We start from the raw sequence: 15,899 nt of genomic DNA, 5'->3' as shown, positions 1-15,899 counted from the left end.
TCCCCTTTCAAATATCAATTTCATAAGAAAAACTTTCTCTATAAGTTGCTTTTAAAAAAATATTTTTATTTGGGGATAAATTCCCAATTTGATAGTTTTAGCCCTAGGTAATTAAATTTTTGCCCTAGCAAATATGCCATGTTCACCAGTTAGTAGAAGTTCTGGTTTTAGTTGGGAATTAATATACAAAACATCTCCATTTAAAAAAATAAATGAAATGAATTCATTTTAAAAAATAGCTGAAATACATTCTTCACTCAGATTTTTGTAAATGAAATATACTTATGTCTGAGTCTCTTGTAGGCATTTTCTATTTTTTTTAAGTTGTGAAAGATTGCCTTTTTTGAAGAGCAGATTCTCCCTTTATATCCCATGTTAAACATTTATAAACCACAATCAGGCCAAACATTGTTCTGACCTAGAACAATACACAAAGCAGATTCCTGGTCCTGACAAAACCCCTTTTATTAAATGACTGTGAATTCCTCTCATTCACATTCAGCAAAGGCCTGGTAAGCAGTCTTTCAAAGGTGAAGTTATGACCACAGACCTGATCTAGCTTGGAAAGCTGCCATATAAATATTTTCCAAACGGAGCACTATGCAAGGAAAGACTTGCCACAGTGTCTCTGAGATTCATGGACAGATCTTCAAACTCCTGAAATGAACAAACAAGCAAACAAATGAATTGTTTCCTGCAAAAGCCCACTCCCCTTTTGCTCCTCCTTTATTTCCTATGGGAGGGGCCATTCACCGTCCTCCTGTTGCTTTACTCCCAATTTGACACTGATTTCTTAGCTGTTCTTTTCTTCTGGCAGCTCTGAACGTGCACACACTGGGAACAAGCTCCATCTGTTTCTCTGCCTCACTGCTGTCTAGCTCCAAAGGCAGCTACAACTGCCAGACAGCCTTGGCTCCATCTCTGCCTCTGATGCAAAGCCCTCATCCAAGCCTTCCACAGCCTCCAGGATTGGCCAATGTTCCTCCCCAACCTCCTCACTGTCCAACTCTGCTGCCAGTTCCGCTGGCCACTGGTGGGCCACAACAAACATTTAGAAAAGTCAATCCTTGTGGCACCTAATTTAGAATCATCTTTTTCAGAGTTAGTTCATCCACTTCTGTTGTAGTTTGGAGCTCCTTTGCAACCTCTGTCTGAATCTCTTCCCATTCTCTTTTACTTTTTTTTTTTTACAGAAATCATCTCTGCTGCAAATAATGTTTTAATAGTTTAATAGTGTTTATATCGCTGGTTGATGATCAGTGTCTATATTGTTATATTGTATTGCAAAAATACGAGTATGAAACTTGGGTGGCAATTTCTAAGGAATGACCTGACTGGGCCCCAGTTGTGTCTGATTCAAAATGTTTTTCTTCTTCTTCCCTTTTCTTGAGCATACAAGACTGAGAGGACATAAGCTTGGATGCCTCCAAGAATAGTTCTAAGGGACTGGATGAATGCCTGGAGGAGCTTCTCTGCATGACTGCAGCTACTTTTAAAAAGAGCAGACAGCATTCCCCAACTTCACTCCCTCACAAATATGCCCTGGATTTATTGGCTGCCTTTTCCATTGCATCAAGGTAATGCTTTTGTAACAGTAGAGATATTTCAATTCCAGCACTTTCCCTGGTAGAGAGTTTAAGTTCCTTTTAAGAAGGATTTGGCACACATAGTTGTAGCTTAGAAAGAGTACTTCAGAGGGACTCTGTGGATTTGTTCATAGCAGGAAGTCATCTACTTTAAATGGCTACATGTGAAGGATTGCAGTGTTACCAGCAGAGACCCAACACAGAGGTAAAAACATAGGAGCTTTTGGGTTCCTACATATAGGGAGGGGGTGGGAATGAACTTGGTACATTCAGCTAGGCATGCTGGGGGGATTATATATCAGTGGTGGGTTCTGGATCCCGTTGCAATTGGTACACTGCAATGGGGCCGGGCATCCATCACAGGCACGTGCACTGCACGCACATGTGCACCCACCACCCTGTGATGCTCCAGCTGCTCAGGTGCTGTACGCTGCACGTGTGTGCACAAATGGCTCGATTAGCTCAAATAGAGGTAAGGAACAAGAGTGGGTAGGTGGGCCCTCCAAAGCACCATTCCAGTACAGTAGCTGCTGCTCCCAGCTGCCACCAGTATGCCCACCATTGTCAATCAGAAATGGCAGCAGTTCAGTGGTTCGAATCCCTAGTGGCACATAACAAAGTGAGGTCCGTTTATATACTTTCGAATCTAGAAGTTTGAAAGTATATAAAAATGCAAGTAGAAAAATAGGAACCACCTTTGGTGGGAAGGTAACAGTGTTCCATGTGCCTTCAGCATTTAGTCATGCCGGCCACATGACCACAGAGGCATTTTTGGACAGTGCTGGCTCTTCAGCTTTGAAATGAAGATGAGTACTGCCCCCTAGAGTCGGGAATGACTAGCACATATGTGCGAGGGGAACCTTTACCAGTGACGTGCAGTGAGGTTTATAGCTGGTGAGGCACTGACGTCATCACAAACCGTCCTTGCGCATTTCGAAGGGGTGGAGGGCAAGAGCGTGTCGCTGAGGACCATATGTGGTAACCACCAGTGGCCGACAACAACAAAAAAAGAGATTTTTTTGGGGGGGAGCAAGGAGTCGAGGAGTTCCTTGTTGTGTTTTCCACAAGGGATGACAGTCCCTCCAAGGGGGGGAGGAGAGAGAGAGAGAGAGAGAGAGAGAGAGATGATGACGATGATGATGATGATGATGATGATGATAATGACAATTAAGTATCAAAAACCTTTTGAGTTTGACAATATAATACGTTATCCAAAATTATAAATAAACTTATTTTCAGATGCATTTTTTGCCATCTCTGTTATTCCGGAGCCAACATGAAGGGGACCGCGGCTCGCACTGACCTGAGTCTAGCGCTGAGGAGTCTCCTGCACAGCGTGGCTCTTCTCCACAGCACAGTGGAAGGAGTTGATGTCCCCGCTGCCATGATCCTGGGGTATTTTGCTTGCACGCACAAGAAAGAGATAAAAGAGAAAAGGGGAGAAAGAGAGAGAGAGAGAAATGAAAGAGAGCTGGAAGGAGGGAATGGGAGAGAGGAAAAAGAGAGTGAAACAAATTAGAGAGAGAAGGGGGAGAGGGAGAGAGAAAAGAAAGCGAGCTGAAGGGAGAGAATGAGAGAGAGAAAAGAGAGGGAAACAAATCAGTGAGAAAGGCCACCCCCGTCCTCCCTCTCTTCCTCTCCACAACCTTCCCCCAAAAGCTTTTTCCCAAATAATACCAGAGATCAACCAAAGTAGATACATACACACATGCGTGCGTGACACGCACACACACACACACCAAACAATAAAATAAAATTAAAAATGGCAGAAATGGAGAAAGAAGTGAGACCTCCAGAAAATAAAAGAAGCAGGAAGCTGGCTCATCCTGTAAAAAGGGAAATCAGTGAAGAGATGAAGGTACATCTCTGTGCTCCCCCTTTATTGTCACTGTATTGCAAGCAAGAAGGGAAGAAAAAGGGAAGAGGGGTAGCTATGATGCCGTTGAGTCACAGGAAGAACGAGCACCCTCTACTATGAGGCAGGAGAATGGCGTGCCTCACCTATGTCAGGAATTTTTAGTGTTTTAACCCTTGCTTAACTCTGCTCGAATAATCATAAAAAGCCTAAAGTCAGACTAGATGATGAGGCACACCGTTCTCCTGCCTCATAGTAGAGGGCGCTTCTTTAGAGGCTTTTTTAAACAGTTAAGCAGAGTCATCCATGGTGAGGCAGCAACTAGAACAGCTGTTTCCTTTTACATTTGTTTTTCTTTTCATGATGGGAGTGGTGAGGTTGTGCCTCCCCTGTCTCACCTGACTGCACGTCACTGACCTTTACCTTTTAGACCAAACCTGACTGGCAATTTTATTTGTGTTTTCTTCTCCTGAATTAGATCAGTAGATAAATCAACTTCCTTAGAGAAGTCTTTTTTCCCTTTCTAACCTGTCTTTGGCAGGCCTGTAAGAAGGTGAACAATGACACTGAATAAATAAATACATTCCTTTAACCTTAGTTTTAAACAAAGAACAAACCCCAATGCAACCCTCTTCCTGTCAAACACAAGAAGGTCCTTGCTAAGACAATGACCCTTTTTGTCTTGCTTCTTGTTGCATTGATACCATATTAGAAATGTTCTATTTTTTTTCCTTAGGCTAACCTGGTAAATCTCAGCTCTGTTTATGTTGGTGAGACATCCACTGATGTTGGAGCAGTGAGGTGAAAGGAGTAAATCCTTTCCTCTCAGTGTCACTAAAAAAAAACAAAAAAAAAAAACAGTAGTCTTGCAGCCACATTCAGAGAGCTACTTTGGTGTAGTGCAAAGGTGTCCAACCTGAGCAACTTTAAGAGTTTAGAGTTCAACTCCCAGAATTCCACCAGCCAGCACTCTCTCTTAGCCCAACCCACCTCACAGGATTATTTTTCTGGAGAAAACAGGTTTGCTGTTTGTTAGGTTTGCTCACCACTTTGAGTTATTATATATTTAAACAATGAGGTTAAATAACATAATATAGAACATCTCTGAAACAACCTTGGTGCTGAAAATATCACCACAAATCAATTGCAAAAGGCAGCTCTAGTTTGAATATTAATACTTTTCATATTACTTCTCAATTTCTTTTTTCACCTGGAAACAATACATCACATAAATCAGCATCCTTGATTATTGTAAACTTATCATAGTAATGAAAGCATTTCAACCATGTGTGTGGAGATGAGTTTGGTAGAATGTTTAGTAGAAACTATAAAATGAAGATACAGTAAATACTGGTTTAAACATACATTTTCTTTAGTGCTAACAGCAGCAACAAGAAACATGACCTTCATTTATTTCTAGTAAACATAAGAAATGAACCCATTAGCTCCAACTGCTCAGTGAGTTGTGTGAGTGTGTACTTGTGTGTGAATCTATCATGCTATTTGCAGTAATTCTACCATTCTGGTGCAGTTATATCATTGTCTTCTCAATATTTGACAAACTGTATTAGAAACCTGCTTATTGATCCTTTTAGACTAGTCCTTTTAAGAGCGGAACAGCCTCATGCTGTTAAGCTTGTATATTTGAATTGAAGAAGTCCTACAGAGCATTAACTTTCATGTTAGGAAGAGGAACTTCCCCTGTGAGATCACTGATACATGAAAAAAAAGCAACTGCTGTGGGGACCAATATTGGCACTTCCATTTATACTAGACCAGTAGTACCACCAACGTCTATTAAAGTGAACTGTCTACAGGCAGTCTGGAAACATTTGCACCACAGTGAAAATGTCACAGCGATGAAGGGCGAAAGATACAAAAAGGGTTGGAAAAGACATTATACCTATTGATTGATGATTAAGTAATTGCAAACAAAAGGTTCACTTGTTCTAACTCATCAATAGCATTGATCTAAAAGTCCATTCTGCCTTTGGCTTCCTAAGTGCTTGGACATTAGACACAGATTTAAGACACTTTCCCCCCACTCCTGATGTATGTTCTATCTAACTATTCCATTTATAACAAAAAATGATATCAAAATGTCACTCTTTCAATTAATATTTGGCAATCCCTGAAAAATTAAACAAATATGATTCAACTTAAAATTTGGTTAATGGTCATTGTTTAAACTTAAGTTAAAATAAATGATTTTTAATAGGGAGGAAATAAATTTGTATGTATACACATAAACATCTATGTCCAATACTAAATAGATTTATCTAGGAGTTCAGTCCAGTACTAAATATATATTTTCTATAGGTTCAAATTTATCTTCCAATAAACTTTTTGTGAGGATGTTTACTTGTGTTCACCTATAATTTTCATTGTTTAAGGTAGTTGTGAAAAAGAAAAACTTGTTATGACTATGTATGTCAAAAACACTTTCTAAAGTAGAAACATGGGTCTGGAACAAAGATACCGTCTTTGATTCTATGACAGGTGATACCGTAGTGTTCCTGCACATTATGAAGGACCTCTTTTGATGGCTTTGCATAGTCTACTAAGTATCTTTTAATGCTCTTGCAAATCTTCAGGTTATACTTTGGAAAAAAAATATCATTAGCATTTAATAAGCACTATTTTCAGCAAAAGAAGTGCTTCATCCCAAGACTAGCTTGTTATAGACAAAGCTGATTTTCTGCAGACTTGCATAGAAGACACTCCAATCTTATCTGGAGATTCCAGGAACCAGCCTGGGAATTTGTGCTTCCAAAAGTGCACTTCAGGATTAAACTAGATTGCTTCCCCTGATTCTTTCAATTTCATAACTACCAACCATACACAAGAAAACACCATGTGTAACTTGAATCCTATTTAGAGATTTCAAATCTCATTATAACTTGCAGCAAAAAGCTTTACTTTCTCAACATCACACTTGTGATATTGCATCAGGACATATCTTCATATTTGGCCTACAGGAAGTGGCTACTATGGCTTGAAAAGTTGCTTTGGGGCATGTAGGAAATGGATTTTATGTTTTGGAGTCAAAGACTAATGGGATTATTCTCTTCAAGGTGCTTTGTCTTGTCTGAAAATGTTGTCCAACTTCCAATAACAAGAAGAGCATTGTACATACAGAGAGCTTCTGTTTTGGACTCCTAGTATCTAATATAACATTGAAAGATGCTTCTGTGTATGTATAAAATCCTCCAGCTAATAGAACTGCTCAAAAAGGGGGCAGAGACATAGACAGAGAATTGTAAGGCTGAAAGGGATCCCCAAGGTTATCTAGTCCAACCTGCTGCCCAAGGGAAGATACTTTATACCATCACTGAAAATAGTTGTCCTAATAGTCTTTATTTTACTTGACAAATAAAATGTGTGATGGCGAATATTATTTTCTTATAATATTTTTCCTCATCCATATTTACAGCAATAGTGGGAACATTTGTGGTTAACCAACCAACATCACACTGAGGTCTCTTGCTTTTATTTAACATAACCAACTTGCCAGTTATTGTACATTGTACTCTGGGAAACAACATAAATTTACCTCCCGAAACCATCCATGTTTGCAGTTATAATGTTGGGTGGTTGTATTTTCTTTTAAATACAGTTTACATGATACAGAGCTAAGTAGTAGTAGTACTATTAAATTTCTTTCTTCCTTTTCTTGTAATGTTTATTCTTTTAGATACCAGTGTAAGCTGTGGGAGTTTTAGGGAAAAAACCAGATGAACCCCCACTTGGAGGCTGGTAGCTTATCCATCCAAACTGAAGCGGGTATGTGGATTTAACCAGTGCAGGGACGTGCAGTCACTAGAGGCAGGGGAGATGGGGCCTCACCAGTCTCCTGAGGGAAAGAAAGAATTTTAAATATTTTTTTTTAAAATAATTAAAGCCAGGGTAGTTGCTACCAGATTCAAAGTCACAGTGGCTTGGTGTCTGCTCTCAGTGTTAACTATGGGAGGAGGCCAGCGAACTCAGGGCCTCTTTTGCCTAAGGAATTGTTCGCCTTTTAAAAGTTAAGGAGGAGTTAACAAGCGAAAACTTTCATATGCAAAAGAGGCACTGATTCTCCCGCCTCCTGATCGGGGAGCAGCGAATCATGCCTTATGAGCTTACGTTGAGCACGCTTACGTTGGGCGGACAAGAGGAGAGTTGAGAGAGTTTCCACAGCTGGAAAAGGTGGATCAGACGGAGGGAGGGGGGGTTCAAATTTATTGTAATTTAATTTGTAATTTGTAATTTAATAAAAAAATTAATTTTTTATTGTGAGGTTTGTGTGTGTGTTTTTTTTTCTTTCTTCACAGCGGTGGGGTCAGAGGAGGCAGGGGGGTGAGGCGGCGGAGCACGGAAGCGGCAGGGATGTTCTCGCCACTGTGTTTCAACAGGCCAGGCATCTCGCATTTATGTCTCCCATAAACGTGAGACACCTGGCCTGTTGGAAACAGTGGTGGTGGTGGGAGGAATTGGCTGGGTGGGCTGGCTGGCTGGGGAGGGGAGAGCCCCTTTAAAGCCCAGCACCAAGCGGGGAAGAGGAGGAGGAGGAGAGCGGTGAATCCAGGCTCAGTGCTGGGCTGACTGCAGGCCGGGGCATCAGAATTGTCCGTATGAGGAGGCGGGGGGGCAAGGCGGTGGAACGTGATGGCGGCGAGAAGCATCTCAGATGGAGCCAGGACACCCGGAAGGCAAGCTGGCACTTAAAGGCATGCCGAAGTGCCGGCTTGCCTTCCGGATGTCCCGGCTCCATCTGAGATGCTTCTCGCCGCCATCGCGCTCCACCGCCTTGCCCCCCCGCCTCCTCCGACAAACAATCCTGATGCCCCGGCCTGCAGCCAGCCCAGCACCGAGCGGGGACGAGGAAGAGGAGGAGGAGAAGAGCGGTGAGTCCAGGCTCGGTGCTGGGCTGGCTGCAGGCCAGGATTGTTTGTTGGAGGAGGCGGGGGGGGCAAGGCGGTGGAGCGCGATGGCGGCGAGAAGCAACACTCCCGCCACTGTGTCCATCAGGCGTCTCGCGTTTATGTCCGCCATAAATGCGAGACGCCTGTCGGACACAGTGCCGGGGACGTTGCTTCTCGCCGCTGCTGCGGTCTTGCCTCACCAACGGTAACCGTCACCGCACGTCACTGAACCAGTGGTATTGTGGGAGAAGTGGTTTGAAACCTGTATTGTTTTATCCTATGAGCTTAGTCTTGCTGCTACAAAAGTAAAGCACTTTTTGAAAGTTTGCATACTGAGGTGAAGTATGTATGCCTATAACGGTATGCCTAAATGCCTATTCTTTAAAAGCCTTTTTAAAATTATTGATCATCATCATTTAATCATTTGTAGACTGAGAGTTCTGCTTGATTTTGAGCAGACAGTTGGGGCTACATTGTGAAAAGTAGATAAAGCCAGGTTTTTTTTTAAGCGCCCAAGAGAAAAACCCAGTTGAATGAAGTTGATGTGAAATGACAGTTCAGTAGCAATTCTGGAAGGGTTCTGGTGTCCATAGAAAGATCTCTACTGCACCATTCTGCTTTGGAAAAAGACACTGAGAAAAGTACAGTCTCACTTTGCCAGCATCTTTGCTCATGCCCAGAGAAGGTTCTATCCTTTCATGGAGAAAAAGCATCATGCCTCTCATTTGTTTTTCTTTCTTAAACATCAATTTGCAAAGCTCAAATAACTGAATAACCAGTTTCAAGTGTTTCACTGGCCTTGAAGATTGGATTTGTCACGCAGCAGCCCCTCTCCTTTTTCAAACTGCTAATCACTTTTCAGAATGAAGAAAGTTAGCACCCACCCCTCATAGAAGAATTGAATATTATAGGAAATATTTAAAAAGCAGAATATTATATTTCCCTGGATGAGAAAAGGAGAAACATGTTTTTAAAGACTCCTTGCAGCTCCCTGCCCCCAGCAGATATTTCGTGCTCATTGCGGACTGGGACAGCCTATCTACAAAACAAAAGACCTTAGCTCCAGGCTGATGGGATTAAGACATGACTCCCAGGACATAATAGGATTAGCCCTCTAGGCATCTAACAACAAAACTCACCACATGGCACCTGGGAATAATACATCAGTCCAAGGTCCAACCATTTTAATTCAGACAAACATGACTCCACATGGGAGTTTGCAACTAATATGATACATGCCTTTGCCACAGGAACAGGAAGTTCAAGATCAAAGCCCAAGAGAGGGTATAAATAACACTCACACTCCATTTCATGTGGTCAGCTACCCAGGACTTCAAACCCATGCGGTTCCTGTTCACCATTAAACCATCCTTCCAAGCAGCCTCCATGTTTCCAGTGTCTTTCTCCCCAGATGGATATTTCTTCCAACAAGAGGGACTTTGGAAATCACTGTGAGGCATAGTATGGAAACAGGCTACTCAGTGTAGAGGAAGGATTTCACTCAGTCACTTAAAGTAGGTCTTTATATTCCATTCAATTGTGATCTTTGATTGAATGCACTGAAAAATAAAATGATCTCATATGGTGTCCTTTAACTTTAAATGAACATACAAGGCCTGCATTTTAGCTTAAACTTTAGCTTAAACTTTCCAATAAATGAGGTGGATAAATGTATTTTATATGCAGATGTCATCACTTTACATTCTGTGTGGGGATTAACAAGAAGTTACCATCTATCTTATGAACGTCTTTAACTGCTTTCACATAATTTTCTTCAAGAACAAAGCTTTTGCTTACTTTATTTTAAAGGTCATGTAACGTTGGATAGCAGAAAAATAATATGCCAGTTCAAGCATATCATACAGACAGCAATGTTGTAGCACATTAGAAAAGGTACCAGATGATGAACAACAATATTTAAAATTTTATACATTGGGTTACTTGGTAATTTATCTTCTAATTACAGTAAGGTAGCTTCAAAGCGGCATTGATGTAAAGAGTAAAATATATTTAAAGCATATTTTCATCTTAAAGGAACAGCAGGTTGATTACTATTACTTGGCTGCTTCAAAGTATTTAAAACTTTGAAATGTATTTGAAACCAAGTATATCTGTGATGGTGTGTGTGGAATACTCAATATGTGTGTACAAACACACACCTACACATACATACATATTGAGCTCAATTGTTTTCAGGGATACTTGGTGCTCTCTAAGTTTGGTTGTTTTATTGCAGAGATTTAATTACCCAAACTAGATACCATCATCACTGGCACTGAAGATGTTACTTAGTATGCATAATGAAACGTCTGCAAGAAAACAAGCATCCTCAGAGAGAACAAAGGACCCCTCATTTCAATCCTGAGCTATAAATATTATCCTTTATTTTATTTTAGTTAGTTAGTTAGTTAGTTTGTCAAACATGTACAAGATAACAGGTATAAGTATAAACATGGATATGAACACAGGAAATGGGTACGAATAAATAGGGGCAGTAGGGCAGGAACAGTAGGCACGCTGGTGCACTTATGCATGCCCTGCTACAAACATCTTAGGAATGGTAGGTAGGTAGGTCCACGGTAGACAAATTAAGGTTAAAGTTATGGGGGTTTGAGGATGTAACAACAGACTAAGGTAGTGCATTCCAGGCACTGACCATTCTGTTGCTGAAGTCATATTTTTTTTCAATAGAGTTTGGAGTGGTTTACCTTGAGTTTGTATCTGTTGTTTGTTCATGTATCACTGTGGAAGCAATAGGTAGGATGTTGTAGCAGACAATTTTATGTACTACGCTTAGATCACACCATAGGCGATGTAATATTAGGTTGTCCAAGCCCAAAATTTCAAGCCTGGTGGCATAAGGTAATCTATTGTGAGCAGAGGAGTGGAGTACTCTTCTCGTGAAATACTTTTATTGGCCAATGGATTTGAGGGTCACAGAAGCCTACAAAATACTGTTGTTTAGCAACTGAAGTCTCCTTCTAAATGTATCATAGAAGCCTTTTTAAAATGCTTCTTCATTGTAACTCTTCAGATTTGGGTTTCTTTTTGTTTTATTTCCTGCTCCCAGTCACTGTTTGAGTACCACTCAAATTCAAAGTGTGCCCTGCTCACACAAAAGGATTGTAATTTTAATTGTTTCAATCTATAAGTGAAGTGTGTTTCCATTGTAAAGTTTGATTCAGCATTTTTGGCAAACCTTATACTCCAGGAGAAGAGCCTGAAGAAAGCATGTCCTCAAGCCATTTTGTTCTCATATAATCCTTGATCACAATGTAACTCGATTATTATGCAACAGCACCTTATTTTACCCATAACAACTTGAAGAATTCTCTGAGATATTCTCCTTTGTAAAAAAAAATGTAATGTCTTTCAACTTGAATGAGAATTGGAGGAAAACAATGCAATATAGGATCTTTTACCCATTGCTGAATCACATATTTTGCCACTGAATGCCATCCTCCCAAATTGCCCCTCTTTTAGGTGTGTATGTGTGCATATATATATCTATCAATACATATATATCTTTCTATCTATCATCTATAAAGAAAGATAGAAAGATATATTTCCTTCTTTCTTTCTTTCCTTTCTCCCTCCCTCCCTCCCTCCCTCCCTCCCTCCCCCCTCTCTCAATCCATATGAGATTAACAGAGTTGGAAGGGACCTTGCAAGTCATCTAGTCCAAGACCCTACATTTGTTAGTTCTCAGCTTCAAACTGAAGATTCAGTGATTTGCATTGTAGGTTTTATCATTTATATATCCAAAACCTGTAAACAGTTATATTATCAAAGAAGAGTGTCTTTAAATTGTTCTAAATGAAAGACAGGCTATTTGAGACTATTAAATGAATCAAAGGTTTTGATATCTATCAGGGTTTCTATTTTCTAGGGACCTAAATAATTAATCCTTCTTATCTCACAAGTGAGATTTATTTTAGACTAGACAATCCTTGCCCCTTGGGTCACAGTTTCAAAGATACTTCCTTATCCAAGCAAAGAAGCAGAATGATCACAGGCAGGCAGAAAAAGCAATGGGTGAAGGAGCACCTTCCTGCCAGCTTTCCCATTGAACTTCTTTGTGGGAAGTTGGCAGTGAATGCTGGGAACCAATCTTCCTTCCTTCCTTTCTTCCTTCCTTCCTTCCTTCCTCCCTCCCTCCCTCCCTCCCTCCCTCCCTCCCTCCCTCCCTCCCTCCCTCCCTCCCTCCCTTCCTTCCTTTTTCTGTATTGTTAAAGTGATGGGTATTCTTTATTTGTAGTTATTTACATATTCAATGTTTTAAAAAAAAAACAGTGAATATGGCAGGGGCAAAAGCTTGAATAAACTTTCAGTCAGAACACTGTAATATTTCCTTTGCTAAAAATAATTGTGCAAATATTTATGATTTTATTTATCACATTTGTATGGCTGCCTATTTAAAATCCTTGCCTCTGGATGGGTAACAATTTAAAATTCAAGAAAACATAATAAGCTAAACTATGTAATCTTTCTCTAATCCTATTCTTTGTTTGGTCATCAAACATCTGATACCCCAAAGTCCGTGAGAAAAGTGAAGTTTGGGGTATTTCAGTGAGGGGACAATTCAAAACATGTTTCTAATTCATTGATGGAATTTGTATAAGAAAGAAAGATAAAGGCTTGGAATCCTCTTCCCAGTTCCAGTCTTGTACATTATTAAAAGTCCATGGGAAGATGTAGTGCAAATGTAGATCTAAAATAATTTATGAAGCTCTTAAAGGGAAGATAAATAAATCCAAAAGCATTAAAAGAAGTTTTTTAAAAAAAGAAAAAGAAAAAAAATACCATTTAGAACCTGGCATGCTAAAAAGCAAATCACTTCTTAGGCATATTTAGAAATGCAGCTCACTTTTGTATTTAAAGGTGTGTGGAGAAGGTAGTGAAAAACTTAGCCTTCTAGTAAATGGATGCTTACTTTGTCTGTCTGCCATGATAAATCAGCAAACCCTTCCATTTTGGGAGAACATTCTTGCCTATAAAATAGGCCCCTTAATATGGTTCCTCAGATGTGCTAAGAACCCAAAGAATGCATATGAGATATTACCTAAAAGCAAAGATTAGACAACCATGAAAATGTTGTTTCAGCATATATTTCATATATATATTATCTGTTACTGCAAATTAGAATAAGGCATGGGAATGGGAAGAGAAGGGACACTGGCAGACTCTTGGGACAAATATTTTGATCTGAGCTGTTTATAGGAAGGGTTACCCTTGAACCTTATATTGATCATTTCCCAAACAGTGACAATCCTTGATTTGTTCTCTAACTTTGTATTATAGATTAATCTTTCCTTCCCCCCAATTTCTTTTTAGGAATTCTTGAAGCCCACAAATGTATTGGCATATTGGGAGTGTCATTGTCCTTTGGCAAGATTTGTCAGAACATAATTGGAATGCCCCTGTGGGTTTCCCTTCTTGTTACTGAACTCTGAAACAAATATGGTCTCGGACATTGGAGATGGAAATTGGAGGAGTAGATTGAGACCAGACTGCCCCCTAAAAATAATCTCTGTGATCAGAATCCCTGATGCTATTATAGGAATGACAAATGATAAATTTAATCATCTTCCATTTATGACACAATATAGATAAATATGCAGAATTATATAAATATGCTATAAAAATACAGGTTCTGCTCTGTTTGTGTAATTATGTGAATTGGGATAAGGCAAGATAAATCTTCAGGGCACAATTTTGAGTTTCTCTTTCTCTTTTTCTTGTTTTGAACATATTCTGTTATTCAGAGCAATGTTATTTCTCTAGTTCCTTTTCCCCAGATATGAAATCATATATTTGAAACAAATGTACCATCCTGTTGTTAGTTCTAAAAGTGGGCTCAAGGAATAATCTTAAACTGAGTTAAAAAGATCATTCAAGGTGCAATGCCAATTAGAACATAACAGCATTTTACCACTTAGGTCAATGAGCCACAACCAGTAGGGAAACAAAAGGTCAGAATAGAAATATCTGATAATGGCTGTCTATCACTCATTATTTCAAAAAAAAAATGTTTAATTAATCTTGACAACCTTTCAAGGAAGGAGGTAAATATTGATTTGTTATGGTCACATCCCTTGGTAATTTTTCAAAGCAGGACAGCCTATTTTGGCATTGTTTCAAAATTCTTGCAAATTGAATATGTCCGATTATACTGTATATACTGGATAAAAAGAAATGTCTGAAGATCATTAGAAAACTGTGTGGATATTTCTTGGTTAAAATATATACATATATAATGGTACTAGAATTCCCAGTGATCTATCAAATTTGAGAAGCAATGTGGAAAGTATATTTATAAACCCATCCCTTGTAGGGTATGTAGGGTATGACTAATTCCCATTGCAGTCTCATAATTTCATAGCAGTGGTTTGTAAAGTGATCTCAATTATTCCTCATCTGAAATAATGCCATTATCCCTCTTGCAAAAATAATAATAATCCCCAGACTTCGTTGTTTTACACAAGTTTTACAGAAGTGTCTTTGTAGTGATAATCTCAAATGTTTAAACCTCAACTCACAAAGAAGCAGTTACAAATTGATCTATCAGTCCCATCCATGCATATATGCACCTTTTTATGGATGAAGATTTAAATGGTTTTTGATACTGAATCCAAAACTTTCCAAAAAAATTTCCCTGTCTCTGCAGGAATAACTAAGACAATTAAGATGTATTGCTGATTGTCTTTCATATATTGGTTATATTAATTGGTCATATTCCAAATCGTTAGCTGACCTTCTACACGAGATGTAGAAAAACATATAGCAATGTGGAACCTTTTGGCATCAGAGAGGTGAAATGTAGATCTTCAGCCTCTCAATATCATCTAAGTGCTATATAGGGCAAAATGAATTTTAGAGCAATATTTCCAAATTTTGTTTAGATGGCATAGAAGGATATTGTGGTTGATGAGAATGACTTCAGATAATTCATCATCAGTAAATACGGAGACACAGAAAATTGTATTTACATGCCAACATAATTAGATACCAATGTAGTGTTCAATACTGTGTTACGACCATCATATTTCATAATATTTGTGTGCTTATTAGTACAGTTTTACAATGCAATTCTTGTTTGTTATTCACTATAAAATCTGAATGTTGAAATGTTCTGGAACATGAGGGGTTCACTAAATTTATACCATCTGTTTGCACCTCCCTTTTTGCACCTGTGTTACTTTAAAAAAAATATGCCAGTCTCAGAGACTCTTAATGTATAAAATATTCTCATAAAACATGAAATCTACTTTACAGCTTTATTGTCAGGTGAAAATACTGAGATAACCAATCTGTTTTCCTGCTAAATGCAAGCAATGGCAAATGCTATTCACTCGAGGTGTATCTGTCTGAAAAAGTGCTGCTGGGAATATTAACAGGACTTTGCTACATGGTGAAAATAAAGAAAACCCAACTAAAGAAATGGAAAAGTTTCTCCATCAGGTTTAAATTATATTGGAATGTATTAGTGTAACCAAAAATAGCTTATGTATTTCTCCATGAGAAGTTGTCTGGCATTGAGACCCAATGAAAAGT

The sequence above is a fragment of the Thamnophis elegans genome, chromosome 8, assembly GCF_009769535.1.
Source record: "Thamnophis elegans isolate rThaEle1 chromosome 8, rThaEle1.pri, whole genome shotgun sequence".
Classification (NCBI taxonomy): domain Eukaryota; kingdom Metazoa; phylum Chordata; class Lepidosauria; order Squamata; family Colubridae; genus Thamnophis; species Thamnophis elegans.
This window is presented reverse-complemented; position numbering follows the sequence as displayed.